The following is a 15,071-nucleotide window of genomic DNA, read 5'->3' as shown; positions in this document are numbered from 1 at the left end:
CCAAATTCAAAACTGAAAGGGAAGCAAGACCCTTTGCTGATGGAGGGAGTACATCCACCCATCCTCTAACCAGCTTCAGCTTCACATGCAGCACTCTCCTCTCCAGCAAGAGTTTGATTTAATACATTTATTTAGTGGTAAGATCCTCAAGGCAGAACTCACATCCTCTTTTTGCATCTCAAACAGTTTTGAGCAGTCAGTGTTTAACAAATTAATGATAATATGATGGCACCTTGAAAAATAGACTGTCCTGTCTTCAAAAAAGGGGCCACATTTCCCAATTACTCCAAAGGGCACTGTTTCAGACCTCACTGAGCAAATGGCATTTCAGTGCAGCCACCTTTTAATGGCAATGATGTGATCCTGCTACGGCTGCAGTCACACAACTGTTAGGGTTGAAAGGGACCCCTGGAGGTCACCTAGTCCAAGCCCCCTAATTAAAACAGACCCTTAAAAATTACTAAAAGCACTATTACGCATCTCCCAAATGATGGTATTACTGAAAATACAATGACATAATCCCCACCCCGCCACAAGGAAGGTGAACAATGCTGGGGGGGGGTCAGGCACAGTGAGGCAGAGCCCCCCGAGCCCGCAGGCCTCACTGTCCCCCGCAGTGCCAGGGGCCCATTGGTACCCAGGACCAAACTTTGGGCCACACCCATCCCTGCCACCTCCTGCCCACCCATCCACCGGTGACATCAAAGGCCACCACAGCCCCGTGGGGACCCTTCCCACGCTCACCCCATGCCCCAGAGGGACAAAGCGGCTGTGGGGGTGCTCTCCCATTCCCCCGTCCCACAGCCTGTGGCAGCCATGCTGACCTGTGGGTGCAGTGTCACTGTGTCCCTGTGCCCATGGGCTAGCCCTCACACCCACATGCACCATCCAGCATGGGGATCAGGTATATCCCATCTCCACGCTGCACAGCATGAGGGCAGAGGACAGGAGGGGTGGAAGCAAGTTAAAAACACCTCTTAGCTCAGGTATTTTTTAGCAGCCATCCCCTACCTGAGGTCTGCCATCCTATCCCAAGTTGGCAGCTAAGCTCAGCATCTCTCTGTCATGAAAAGTATTCACGAGGTTTGCGGTGGAGGCTGGCAAATATTTGCCAAGGATTCTTCCAAATCTCCAAGCCCGCCATGAGCTCACTGCAAATTTGTTTGCTGATCGTGGTCCTTGGACTAATTTGCAAATGGAGAGCAAAGAAAATGCGGCCGTACTGTGTAGGGGAAGATGAACAAGCAGGATCCTATTCCATGGGGAAGGCAACCCCACCGACCCTAACGAGGGCTCATTAATTAACACCTGCAGCACTGGTGCAACACCCAGCTCCTGATGCTGATTGTGGCCAGGGAAGTGATGTCTCAGCAAAGGCAGCACCAGGGAATGGGAGGATGCTGCTGGGGATGACAACAGCAGCACCTGCAGGCTGCAAGACCAGTGCTAGCCCCAGTCTGACCTGTCTGTGTGGCAAGCTGCAAAGAGGTGCTGGGAAAGCATCCTCTCCATTTCCCTGCTCCCTCCCCAAAGCAGTTCCAATCAGAGTTTCTCCTGTGGCTTCGCCTCTGATTTTGGCACCTCACCAAGTTCCAGCCTAGGCCAAGCACATTGCTAATTAGCTGCACTAATTAATCACAGTTTCCATTGTTTATTCTTTTGTTCTCGCAGAAACGCCCATGCTGCCCAGTTTGGTGAGCTGCCATGGCATTCATGGAGCACCAGCACAGCTGGTGGAGCTGACCCCAGCAAATGTGGGTCACTGGCTGCTGGGCTCAGTGCTGGAGACCAGAACAGAGCTGGTCCCTGGTCCTGCTGGAAAGTGAGTAAAAAGCCAAAGCCATCAATTCTGGCCTGAAACAGTATGAGATTCACAACCCTTCTCACACTTCCAGCCTGGAATTCCTCATGCCAGCACAACTCAGACCATATTTCTGAAACTTCCAGGAGGCCAGGAGCTGCTGGTGGGTCATTTAGTCCATTCCTCCTTTGGGAACTGGGATTTACTGTACCTAAAGTATGCCCAGTCATCAAGCCTGGCCTCCAACATCTCCAGCAAAGCCAATTCTACAGCCTCCCTTGGCTTCCTGAGGCTGCTGCCACCACTGTCAGGGCACAGTGTGGGCTGCAGCTCACTTGCCACCATCCTTGATCCCTCCTGCAGCCATCAGTGCCACAGCCCATTCTTCCTCTCTGCAGCCATGGGGATGGCTGCCTGGCTGCCACTCCATCAGATCCCCCCAGGGAGACACCCCACACTTGCTCCCAGCAGTGAGCATGGCAGGCAGAGCTGGCACACAGCCCCAGCACAGAGGCAGCCATCCATCCTCTCCCCAGCTAATCCCACCGAAATCCTGCCTTTGTGCTCATCACATCCACTGCCTGAGCACTAGGCACCCGCCGAGCCCGAGCTAATCTCCAGAGAGCTCCCTCACCCAGGGGGGTTCCCCTTCCCTTCCCTGGGCAGCCCTGGCACCCCAGAGGCACAGGGGAAAAGGAGGACATGCTGGCTGTGACTCCTTGCCAGCGCTGGCATGATGTGCTGGGAATGAACCCAACAACCACTCTGCTCGCTCCCTCTTGTCAGGGATTTTTTAACCAGGTATTCTTTGAAAAAAAAAAAAAAAACTAAACAAAAAAAAACACCAAGGGGAGGGAAAAAACGAACTGTTAGTCCAAAGGAGTCTGTGTTGTTAAACACAGAGAAATCCAAGTGTGAAGTCCAACAGAGGCCAAGGTTTCTGGGCTTTGACACAGCTGACAAGCTAGAGCACAATGAGAAAATACGCACACAGAAATAGCCAGGCAGGATAAAGGATTTACTGCTCCTTTCACAGAAAACAAAAGAATAGGCTTAAACACTCCATTTAGGAGTGGTAAAAAAAAAATAAAAGAAAGATAAAAACCAGATCTGCAGGAAGAATATTTGAGTACAGGATTACCAGGAGGTGAAGGAAAACCAGATCCTGCCTGTCCTGGGTGCAGCAGGGCAGCAGCATCCCCAGGGACCCTCTCCCCAGGCCCAGCAGCAGTGTGTGTGTGCAGTGAGCACACACACAAAACACCAGGTCTCACCTCAGAGCCACCCAGTCAGTTCCCTCCTACCCTGGGTCAGAGCATCCCAGCACAGCCCACATTCCAGCTGTCAAGCCAACATCTGCATGGTCTCACCTCTGGAGCATTTCTCCTGGGCTGATTCTGGCTGTAGGATTGCCCTCTTCATTCAAATCCCTCTCCAGGGTCCACTTCCCCAGTGCCAACCACCCCAGCTAATGAGGCTGAGGGTCCCTGCCTTTCAGACAGGCTTTTCCATGATAGGAAGGCTCCAGGCTCTTGGCTGCCCTCCCTTCCATAAGGAAGTGATCTCAGAACACCTCCTGGGACCTCAGCTGAGGAGGCCTGATGGAAAGAGAGCTAGGGCTGGCAGGGGCTTTGGAAACAGCTTCCTCCCATCATCTCTCCAGGTGTGTCCTCATTGAAGAGGGAAGTTTTCAGTTCCCTCTAAGTTTCCTCTAACTTGTGATGAAAGAGAACCTCTTTGGAGAACAGACAGGAACCCAGTTTCCCTGATGAAAGTACTGCAGTGGGATTTTTTGGGTTTCTTTTCTTTTGAGTAGCATCAGCCAGAACAGAGCTTTGCAACCAGGCAGGCAGAAGGTCTTACCCTTTCCATGGCAGGAGACCAAATCTCCCAGCTGGAGACCAGGACAGAAACCAACCCTGGTCCTGCTGGGAAGTGAATTAAAAGCCAAAGCCATCAATTCTGGCCTGAAACAGCATGAGATTCACAAACCCACTCACTCCATCAGCCTGGAATTGCTCATGCCAGAGCAGCTCAGACTGTTTGTGTGGAACTCCCAGGAGCCATGGGGCTACTGGTGGGTTATTTAGTCCATTCCCCCTTTGGAAACTGGGATTTACTGTGCCTAAAGCACACCCAATGGCTAAGGTCAAGCCTGGCCTCCAACATCTCCAGCAAAGCCAATTCTATAACCTTCCTTGGCAGCTTACAAGCTGCTTAATTGCCCTGATAGTTATGCATTGAGGGTTTTTTTGTGAAAAGCAGCTGATTTCTCAGCAGCAACAAATACTTGGGAAAGCTTTCTCTCTGGCAAACACTCTCTATTGTTCATCTCTTTCATATAAAACGTTCCTAATGAAGAGGGAAAGCAGGATCTTGGCTTCTTTCAAAACAATCTGAAATATTATATTAAAAACATGCGCTGAGTGTTGACATATTTAGCGCATTGCTTTATAAAACAAATTGCCCAAGCTCATTCAGAGCTTGACACCATTAAGACAACACAGAACTACAGGATGATACCACTGCAAGAAGTGCCACTCTGGGGAGCTGTGGAGCACCTTGGAGCAGCCAGACAGTCTTAACTTCATCCTAGTGAGAAGTGGAAGCCACCAGCATCATCCCCTAAGAGAGGGATGCACAAGCAGCACTCAACATGCTAATGTGACAACTATAGCAGGTTTCAGACCATGAATCCTCCCCACCCAAACCCTCAGGTCTTCATATAGGCATCTCCAAATATCCAAGGCTGGGAGGACATGGTATGTACAAGGCTCTCACAGCAATGGATCTGTGCTGTGGGAACAAAGCTCAATGTCTCCCTCAACACACCAAGCCAAATCCCTTGGAAGTAGGAAGCTGGCTGTGGTGGCTGGCCAGGTTTCTCTCCACACCTGGCATAGGCAGGGTCCCTACAGAGCCCCCTCCTCTCCTGCAGTGTCTTTGAAGTGCTCCAGGCTCTGCTGCAACAGGATTTTTCAGACATTAAACTGATGCTCAGAAAACAAACAGACATAGAGAAAGCTTTCATTACAAGGCTGGTTCATGTCCAAGAGCAGCCCAGGGGCCAGCTAAGATAGGCAGGGGTGCTTTAACAGCCTCTCACCAGAGGCCAGTGTGAGCTATGGCTCCCTGTGGGCTCCCAGTCCATGCCAGTTCTGCACTCACTTTGCAGGAGCAGGGCAGGAGAAATGAGCAGGTTTTATGGCACATTGGCTCTCCTCCAGGGACCGAAAGCTTTGATGCTGACAAAGCCACTGCATCCTCTCCTGCTGTGAGGGTGCCCAGACAAGATATTTCTGGGTGCATCTGGAGATGCTGCTGGCCTTGTAGAGACATGTCAGGGGTGATAACCACCAGCATGATCCCTACCTGCTGTGGGTGGTGGTCCTGGGGGATCACATCTTCTCCTCCAAGCAGGAGACCAGCACCTTAGGGGGTCTGAGCACAGGGCAGAGAACACTGCAGCCATAGTGTGTATGGAGCATGTGCAGGTTTGTTTACCTGTGACTTAACTCCATCTGCACTGTGGGCAGCTGACACAAGGGCCTGGTTCCCCGGGACACATTGGTGTAGAGCCAAAGACAACTGCTGCCCCATGCCAGAGTGACACTAAAACCCCTCAGGCACGGCACAGACCCTTGGAAAACCTGGTGTGCCTCAACCTGCTTTAACTCAGGACCCTAAACCCTCCAGGAAGGTCCAGCAACTCCTCATCATTTCCACCATCTCTAGCCCCCTTTGGGTTTATCAGCACCAGTGAGTGGACAGGCTCCCTGCAGCGAGATCCACTGAGCACAAGGCATCACAGCAGATCAGAGAGACCAGGGCTTCTCCTCATTTATATTCCCCTCCAGCCACAGCCTTCAACATGGCTGAGGAAGGCAAGGCAAGACAAGGCCTACAGAGAATGCCTAAAGATTATTTCTCTCAGATTCCAATTTATTTTCCATCATTAATGTCTTTGAAAGCCCAACACGTCCTGCAGACAGAAAGAGCATGTTAAATGTGCACGTGGTGGAGCTGCAAAACCACGGTGAACACGTGCCTGGCACAGGTACCCATCCCACCAGGGAGATCAGCACAGCCAAGGAAGGGCTTTGCTGCCAGAGAGCATCGCCCTTGCTCAGCAGAAGCTGTGGTAGAAGGCACTTTTTCCCTGCAGAGAGATCCCCACCGTGCACCACTTGAGCCCAGAAAAGCGAGAGCTTCATTTGGGAAAGCGGAGGTACCACCAGCCCCAGTGCTGAGCATTGCACAGTGGCAGAGAGAAGGCAGGGCTGGGGGAGAGTGACTTGCATGAAGGATGAGAGGAGCTGGAGTCTTCTGTAATGGAGAGAAAATTGCTTTCGCCAACTATCTGCAGTTTTAAAGCAATTACATTTGGGGGGAAGCCGAGAGCATGTCTGAGCGCTACGCGCGTGGCAGGCGTGTTTTGAAATACAAGAACCAAGTCAGGAAAAAATAGAAAAAGAAAATGCCATTTAAAAAAAAATATTTGATGCAGTAGGCACTGAGAAGATAAAGTATTTATAACTCAGGGAGGGGACAGATACTGGAAGCAGCCAGACATTCCAGCAATGGGACAACTGAGAGGAGGTGGGGCAGCTTGCTCCTATCTGTGGTTCCCTTCCTCCTGAGAATATCTACCTTGAGAAGGATTTCCTCTGAAAACACAGCAGCTGAGTGTAGCCTGGTCCAGTAGAAATAAATAAAATTTGTTCTAATTAAAACACTCCTCGCCCTCCGCTTCATCTGCTCATGCAGTAGGGACAGTAACAAAAGTCACCACAGTGACATCAAGATCAGGTCTCCATGGGCTGGGAATGTGCTGCCCTCAGCCAAAACATGGACCTGCCTTAATACTTCCCCTCACAGACCTGCAGGCTGACCCAAAACCCAGTAAGCACCCAGAAGCTACCTGTTAAAGCCTTTTCAGAACCAGATTCAGACTGGGAGGCAACAGCTTGATTTGGCCACAGATAAGAAGCTCCTTCAAGCTGTACAAAATACTGCTGATCTTCCCTGCAAGCCATCACCTTTCACCACCATCCTTCTCCTCTAATCTGCTGGAATTAGGAAGGATCCCAGGCCATAAGCACATCTCCTCTAATGACCAAGGTGGCAGGGCCTGAGCTGCCCTGATCCCCAGAGCTGCTGCACTGACTGCTGCCGGCACTGCTCAGACATCCAATTTATCAGGAGGCTGTCCCTTTTGCTTTCTGGCCACGCGCCTTCCCCTTGTCTTTATCTGCTCTGGGGACAAGTGTGGGAAGCAGAGAAGTGGCATCCAGGGCTTCTGGTGACAGAGTCCCTTTTCAAAGGATGTTGTTCAGCTGTTATTACCAACTCTCGCCAAGTGGAATTGAGACATGAAGTAGATTTGTGCCCAAGATAATGGCGTTTATTAGACAAGCTATTGAAGAGAAAACAAAAGCTAACAGTGGAGAGCCACTAAGAGCAACGCCTAAAGAGAATCCATCACGAATACAAAGAGAAGAAGTGCTAATAGTTAGTGCTTCCCATCAATGATTTGAAACCTCAAGCAGTCCCTTAACGACTCCAGGAGAGTGAAGGTTAGTGTCACCCAGCAAGAGGTGACAAACAGCACCAAGGCATCCACGCTCTCAAACAAAGCAGCATCCAGCCCCTTCTGCTATGGTCAGATGTGGCTGAGCATCTCTGCCCCAGGGTGGCAGCCCTCAGCGTGCCCACGACCCTTCTCCTCACCTGTATCAGCATCACATATCACCTATACAACACAGCACCTGTGCTATATGCTCCTAATGCACACAAGGATGCTCCAGAGCGAGGATCCCAGGAGGACTGCCCCCCACATCCTGACCTCAGCAGGATGGCAAGGAAGGAGAATTCCATCTCTGCACACCCCTGCAGCAACCAGGCCCCTTTTGGTAAAGCCCCCTGAGAAATGCTTTGGAAATCATGGGTCCATCTAGATTTTCCTGTTGGAGACCATCCCCTTCTTTCCTCACCAAAGGAGACAGTTTTGTTCCTGCAAAACCTTCCAATAAAAAAATGCATTTTTAATGTGAATGAAAGTCTTCCATAGGATCTTCACTGGCATGTTGGTTCACTGACAGCCAGCCCAAGCCCCTGGTGAGATTAGCTGGAGCCTGGAACAATGTTCACACCCTGAGGCACAGCTGAGATCTTCGGGAAAACGCAACAGAGATCATGGCTGCTAAACAACAGCTTGTCTGGGTCTTTGACAGATTTCTACTTTCCAATTTCCAGCCCAGACAAACAATATAGGAAGCCCCCAAATCCCCAGCTTTGAGATCACCAATTGAGGCTAGCCTAAAGAGATCACCAATTTCACACTCTTCATCCCGACCCTCCTCTCCTTTGCTCAAGGGCCAGGCTGGGGCAGCAGCACAGGGTGATGTGGAGGAGGGTGAGCCAGGCAAGAGCATGAGGGCATCCACACAGCCCAGAAGCTCCTGAGAAATTTATTGCTTGTGACACGCTGTCAAAGCGAGGCGCGTCTCATTAGTCAGAACCAAAGCAAATGAGAGGGCTCCTTAGCCAATTAAAAATTAAATAAATAAGGAAGGGATGCTCCTTGGGGCTCACCACCTCCCCTTCGGCCCTGCTGGTGAGTGGGAAACCCAAGGCAGGATGTAACACAAGTCTGACTCACAGCTTTGTCCCCTTCCAAGATGGTGAATTCCTTACTTCCAGCGAGCAGCTGGGAGCTGCCAGTGACCACCACAGCCTTGCTGGATCTGGCACAGCCAGATGGAAAACAACAAGCTTGAGGAGCCACACCTGACACTCAGGGAGTTGGAAAAGGAAAGACTTCCTTTCACAGCCCCTGGAGCATTTTGTTTCCCAGCTCTTGAAACGGATCTCATTGACTCCTCTGAGTGTCATTCTCTGCTAAAAATTTCTATTTTTAACAGCTTTTCTTTTTAAAATGACGTGGGTTTCCTTTGAGGGTTAAGCTGAGCAGGCACATGACTTTTTTTTGTTGTTTTTTCTTTGTTTTTTTCCTCCAAGATTTATCAGCCATTGGAGCAGAGGGCATTACAACTCTTCTCCAGCTTGACAGTAACAACACCCTCTGGAGTCTTACACTGCCCTCCTCCACACCTCCTTGCATCATCAAGGAGCGGGAGAGCCCATCCCAGACCCCCAAACAGAGGTGAAGGGACCATTTTGAGCAGGCACTACAGGGCAAAGTTCAGCTTCCCCATCATGAGCCAGATTGAAATTTTACAAGAGCACAGAAGTGCCTGTTGGCAGCAAACATCCCAGCTCACCACATTCCAAATGGGTGCTGGAGGAACCCGAGGGCTGCAGACAGACACATGGGTGTTGGATGGATTGGTGGGGGCACCTGAGCAGAAAACAGGGGAGGCACCCTGAGAAGAGCCCTCCCTCCTCCACCCATACAGGACCCAGCGAGGGAGGGAGCGACCCCAAAGGATGCCATGCCCAGGAGAGACCCCAGCCCAGGGCAGACAGGGAACCCCCTCTTCCCACAGCACTCCCAAAATGTACCCCTTAAAAAACAGCACAGACCTGAAACATGAGCCCAGCCCAGCAGCATTTCCCAAATCAAACAATAAACAAGGAGCCGTTCCTTACGCTGCAGGTCCAGATTAATGCCCACAGTAAACACAAAGGAAGGGAACCACCCTAAGGGGGATGCTGTCTGTTTAAAGGCACAAATGGATGGTAAAAGTAGACAAAGAAGCTGAGCAGAGGCATGGCAAGTTTGGGAGCAGGAAGGGAGTGGGGAGAAGCCCATGGGCTCCGGTGTGGGAAGAAATAGCAATGGAATTCTGCCAGGCATGCCCAGCAGACCCTAACCCCTGGAGCCATCCCACAGGGTCTGTCACCCTGGCAGGAGGGGGCATCCCCTCACCACCCCCAAAACATCCCAGCCCAAACAAGCTCTTCCCTCCTAGTGGTCCCCAAGGCCAGGCAAGTTGGTTGGGGCTCTCAGAACACAGGCAGCAAAACAACACTTCCTCTTATGGAAAAGGGCCATGACCCTGGAATGAACCCCTGTGCCCAGAGACTATTGCTGCACAAGGCTGGTTTAACAAGAAATGGACATTTGAAGCTTAACAGCTCTTACCAGCAGATTCCCCCCTCTCATCCCACTGATGCTGCTTCCCATACGGCACACCCAGCTAATTAATTACAGAGCATAATCCAATCAGTCAGGCCATCCTATTGCAGTTAAAGGCATTTAAGAGAAATGCCATGAAACTCCAGACGGACTGGCCTGACCCCAGACTCTGACACCACTGGGGAGTGTCCCAGGTCCAAACACCCTGGGAAAAAACCTTCAGCCTTGGAGTGCTCCCTGTGGGCTGGGCTTGAGAGTCCCTGCCGACTGATGTGCTGCCCTGCTCCACTGGCACATTGCCCCAACCTGGGCTCGCTGCTGCCCATGGACACACCAGCCTGGCCCTACACAAGCACCAGTGACAGAGATCCCACCTGCCCTACTTCTGGCTCTGAGTTTGCTTTCAGTGTGGCAGAAGGACAGATCTGATGGCCAGATGCCAGCCCATCTTCTCCCCACTGCTGCTACACACACCCCACATAGTCAGCTTCAGCAGTGGCTGCCTCAGGGTATCATGCACCACTGATGCCCATGTGCCAGGACAGCCTGATCCCTTCCCACCTCACCATGCACCATCCACCTCCCCATCACACCAATACAGAGAGAGGATGGCCCCTGCTCACCAGCAGCAGGGACTGGCCTCACTGGAGAGGGGCTTTGGTGGCAAGTGGATGTAGGGAGTGGCTAAAGGATGAGATGCTGTACTACCAGCCCCTTTACTGTTCTTACTGTTGGCTCTGATATGCTGATCTGTAGATAGGATGTTCCCAGCTTTGCAGGGACGGCCTAAATTTCCTCCCTGGGCTAAAAGTGTGGGTGTTCTCCCTGCTCTGCACTTCAGTTATTTGTTGAAGTTATCAGACCCCTTTGACAAAGGTGGGGGCTTGCATTAGCTCAGCCCATTTGGTCCTGAATGAGCCACTGTCCTTTGCAGAGCCCCAGCAAGAGGTTCATACAGTGGGTGTCCTCTGTTCCACGAGCAGCCTTTGTTTCTCCATCACACCCAGGTGAAGCCCAGCCCCATCCACATACGGCTGGGATCCCTGCTGATTACCAAGCTGTTCACTGTAAAGGTATTAAAGGAAAAACCCACGGTGCCAGGTCCTGATCATACTCCCAAGGACTCCATGTGGTTATGCTGCTCCATGCTAGCTGTGTCCCAGCCCTGATGTTTGATGATGAAAGTGGCTGATTCTGTGATTTACTGATCCTACCCTTGGTTAGTTTTTCCTACCCAGAGTGAGGATAAGCTCTTGGATTTGCAAACATTTTGAGGATTGTGGTTTTAATTTTTTTCCCTTTATTGTGTATGCAAGCATCAAAAGCTCTTATGCCTTGATCCAGAGCCCAAAGTCAAGGCAGGGGATATATATCAAGTCTAGATATGTTCCTGTCACAGGCAGCACCAAAAGATTGTTGAAGTTGAAATGAGTGAGGGTTCTGCTCTTACTTGGTCCAGCCCATCTCCCAGATGCTTGACCTTCAAGGAGAAGCGAGGAGGAGCCTCTGCTCCTCAGTCTCACCTGCAAAATGCCTTTGTCAGAGACTCAGGCACAGTTAACCAGGACAAAGGACAGAAAGCCTCCTCTCAGAGCTGCCCTCCCTCGAGCCACAGCTAGCCAGATACCCAGCACTCCTGCATCAGGACCAGCACCACACAGGTCACAGCACCAGGAGTATCCACAAGGTTTTCACCCAAGCAACAGCCAACAAGTTTCACTAATGCAGATTTGCAAAGGAGGGATGTGACTCTGGCAGGACTGGAGCATGGCTACAAGCAAATGGCAGTGTTCACCAAGCACAAGCATGAAGGGAATGATGCCAAAATGACATTAATAACTGAGTCTTCCTGAAAACACCATCTCAGCACAACTACAAAACTCACCGAGTTTACTGAATGTCCTCTCAGAGTGTCAGAAAAAGACACCAGCAATTAGCAAGGGGGGCTAGAACATGATTGCTGTAGATGACACAGGACCAACCCCAGATTTCTAACGCCAGCTGCTGTTTTGTGCTTGTAGGAACTGCATGAGGGCTGGTTTGTTGCACCCAGCACTGAAAAGAAGTACAGCTAACTCATTATGTTGGACCCTAAAACAAGGAACCTAACTACAACAGCACAACATTGTGACTTTGCCAGAAAATCAGGATACCATGACCCCTCCGAGGAGCCAGAAGAGATGGGGGCATGGTTTCTTTACAACATCTGTCCCATGGTCCCCAGGGAATGAGCACAGAGAAAAGCTCAGCATATCTTGATAAAAAATAAAATTAAATAAAAGGAAATAAAATTAGATATCCTTCTTCCTTGTGCTGGAGTGTCCCACACCAGGCTGATTACAGGGTCTGGATAGAAAAAGGTCTCATTTTGTGGTAGCAATACGGCCATTGTGGGATGCCACAGCTGGAGGAGGTTATGTGACGACAGCTACAGCCCAGAAGACAGCCCCAGAGTGCCCTGGTTCAGGAGCAATTCATTCATTCTCAGCTCTTGGATGCCCCATAAAACAGGGCACATCTCCCAGTGGCCCTGCAAGGACTCTCATGGGAACTGACTGAAAAGCTGAGAACTGAAGTGAGACTGCAAACACATCAGCACCTCGCAGGTCACAGGATTTGAGGTTGTGCTACCAGCCCAGAGCACCCTCTCTGCTCCAAGCCCACAAAACAATACACCAGAGAAAGTTCTTAGCCTTCAGCATCCATCTTCCCTTCCCACAGCTGCAGCAGCAGGATCACTGCTGGAGCCTGCACCGTCCCATTTTCTGTACCCTGATATGAACCCTTCCAATTAAACCACTGAACTGTTCCCAGCTCAGCCTCCCATGCATGAAAACGTCCTGTTATTTTGCACCTGCCAAGAGCTGTGTCCCAGCAGATCTATCTTGAACTGACACTTGAGGATAATTAAACCTCTCTCTCCTCCATTGGCAGCGCAGCAGATAAAAGGAGAGCCCTGGGGCCCTCAAGTCGCTGTTGTGGTGGGTTGCTCCTGAACAAGTCAAGGAACGTGAGATGAGACTCAGTTTCTCAATAGAGACATGGGCAAGGGAGCAGGGGGCCAACTTGGCAATTTGCCCTAATTTAGCAGGGGAGCAAGATGTCAGAAGCACGCAGGCAGCTCCCCTAGCCGGGCAGATCCTCTGATGAACAGAGAGCTGAAAACAAAGTGTCTGGCTGGGATCAAATCGAACCCCTGCTGTTGCTAAACCTGGGGTAGCATCCGTCATGCAGTCAGCAGTCCCTAGGCACCCAGCTGTGATGTTCCAGGCACCCTTGGCATCTCCTCTAGCTTTAGTCCGAGCAAGGACTGGCTCCCATTGCCCCCACCAGCACCACTGGGAGCCAGGTGCCCCACAGCATCAGCCCGAAGTTGGCTGGTTTTGGGAGCTAGCGGCAAAATGGGAACCTGTCACCTCACACCACACTCTGCCTATCTCCTGCGCCAGCTGCCTGAGGTTGCTGGATGCATCCAACCTCAAAGCCGAGCTTCGATCGGGGTGGTTTTGAGGTTGGCACTGAGCATCTGCCGTTGCTCCGAGCTGGGCCTCCAGCCCCTCGGGGCATTGGGGGGGCCCAGAACACGGCGACCCTGTCTCTGCCTGCCCCACCGAGCTCTTCGCGCCGGGAGAGCCCTTCACTCCGCGGGGGGACCCTTCCCTCACCTCATCCCAGCCCCGCTGCGAGGGGATCCAGTCCCACTTGCCGAGTGATGCGCTGCAGAGCCGCAGGTCCCCGGGGACCATGGGTGTCCCCCCCGCCTCCGGGAGGATGGATGTTCTCCCCCCACCAAACGCCATGCCGGTGCCCCCGATCCCCTCCGCCGCCGTTACCTGCGCGGGCTGGGGCGGCGGCCGGGCGGGACGCGCCGCGCTGCAGCTGGGCTCGACTCCCCGGGGCTCGGCGCATCCTCCGCCGCTCGGGAGGGCTCGGCCGGGCTCCCTCGCCCCGCTCCCCGCCGCTCTCCGCCTTCCTCCGCGTTCCTCTCCCGCTCACCCGCATACCCCGGGGCTGGCGGCTACTGCCGGGCTCCGCTCGCCGCCGCGGCGCCGGCCACCTCCCGCAGCAGCCGCCGCCGAACCGAGGCGCCGCGCCCCCCGCCCGCCCCCGCCTCCTCCCCGCTCTCGGCCCCGGGATTGCTTTAAAGGGAGAGCGCCTGCATAGAGGGAGCGCTGTTTGACATCCCCTCCAAGATGCACCGCACCCCCGTAGCTCTCCATCACTCCCTGGGCGGCTGGGTGTGCCATGAGGCTGAGTCCCGACAGCTGGACCCAGTGATGGCCCTCGTCCCCCCTGCAGAGCCCGTTTTAGTGAGCGCGTTCGTCCACTCATCCAGAAAATTCTTATCCCACGGGCTGAGTTTGCCTTACCCCTTCCCAGGTGCTGCAGGGAGTGAAGCCACCAAGGGTTCGGCACAGCAGACCCTGTCCAGGAGAAAGCTGTGAAGCCCCTTCCCAAAGCTGACACCCTGTCACACTTCTGCTTCAGATATCATCGGATGTTTTCATTTTCTCCTGCCAATATTATCCTCATCCTTATTCAAGCGGGAGCCGAGGCTTGCAGGTCTGTGGGTTTTAATCAAAACTGGAATTCTCTTCACACAGTCACTTATCTCTATTTGTCTTGCCGGAATGAAGCAAGGTGTTTTAGAGCATTCCGGGGTGTGAGGGCATCCCTGCCCCGAGCAATCTCCAGCTGCCACAGTGAGGGCAGGACCCGGGGGCAGGAGCAGGCAGCCGTGCTGGCAGCTGGCTCAGGTGTCTAGAGCTGGGATCAGGGCGGTGGATTTGGGCTCTGCAGCATCCCACAGCCCTGATGCTCGCTGCTTTCCCGCTTGGTGTTTTTCATCAGCAAGCACCATCTGTACCAGAGCCGGCAATTGTTATGACCTTTAAGGCTCCATCCAGTGGCCACTTCCTTCAGATGCTTTTGTGTCTTACTATGATCCCAGGCACGCTGCCAAACTCTAAACGCACAATGAAGGCAGGGAACATCTTTCCTTCAGTTTCACAAAGGAGAAACATCACCAAAAAAACCTGCCCAGATGCCAAGATTGGGTCTAGAATTGTTCCTGTTCCATTAATACTAGAGATGAGTGAGATAGGAAAGCACACCTGGTAGGAGGATTGTAAAATAATTAATGCATAATGTCAATAATGATCTTCTTAT

The 15,071-nt window shown here is 52.2% G+C and overlaps 1 protein-coding gene across 2 annotated transcripts in view; it reads right to left on the bottom strand.

Annotated features, from left to right (window-relative positions):
* Nucleotides 1-13,876, bottom strand: part of LINGO1 (leucine rich repeat and Ig domain containing 1) — a 158,699-nt gene extending 144,823 nt beyond the window's left edge. For both annotated transcript variants that reach the window (XM_066558820.1, XM_066558821.1), the window contains exon 1: nucleotides 13,736-13,876. The gene's annotated coding sequence lies outside the window, so the exon portion shown is untranslated. The remainder of the gene's footprint in view (nucleotides 1-13,735) is intronic.
* Between the last annotated feature and the right edge of the window lie 1,195 nt (nucleotides 13,877-15,071).

This window comes from Molothrus aeneus, chromosome 13 (genome assembly GCF_037042795.1).
Source record: "Molothrus aeneus isolate 106 chromosome 13, BPBGC_Maene_1.0, whole genome shotgun sequence".
Classification (NCBI taxonomy): Eukaryota; Metazoa; Chordata; class Aves; order Passeriformes; family Icteridae; genus Molothrus; species Molothrus aeneus.
Note: the sequence above shows the minus strand (reverse complement) of the source record. Positions and strands in the feature narration are given on the sequence as shown.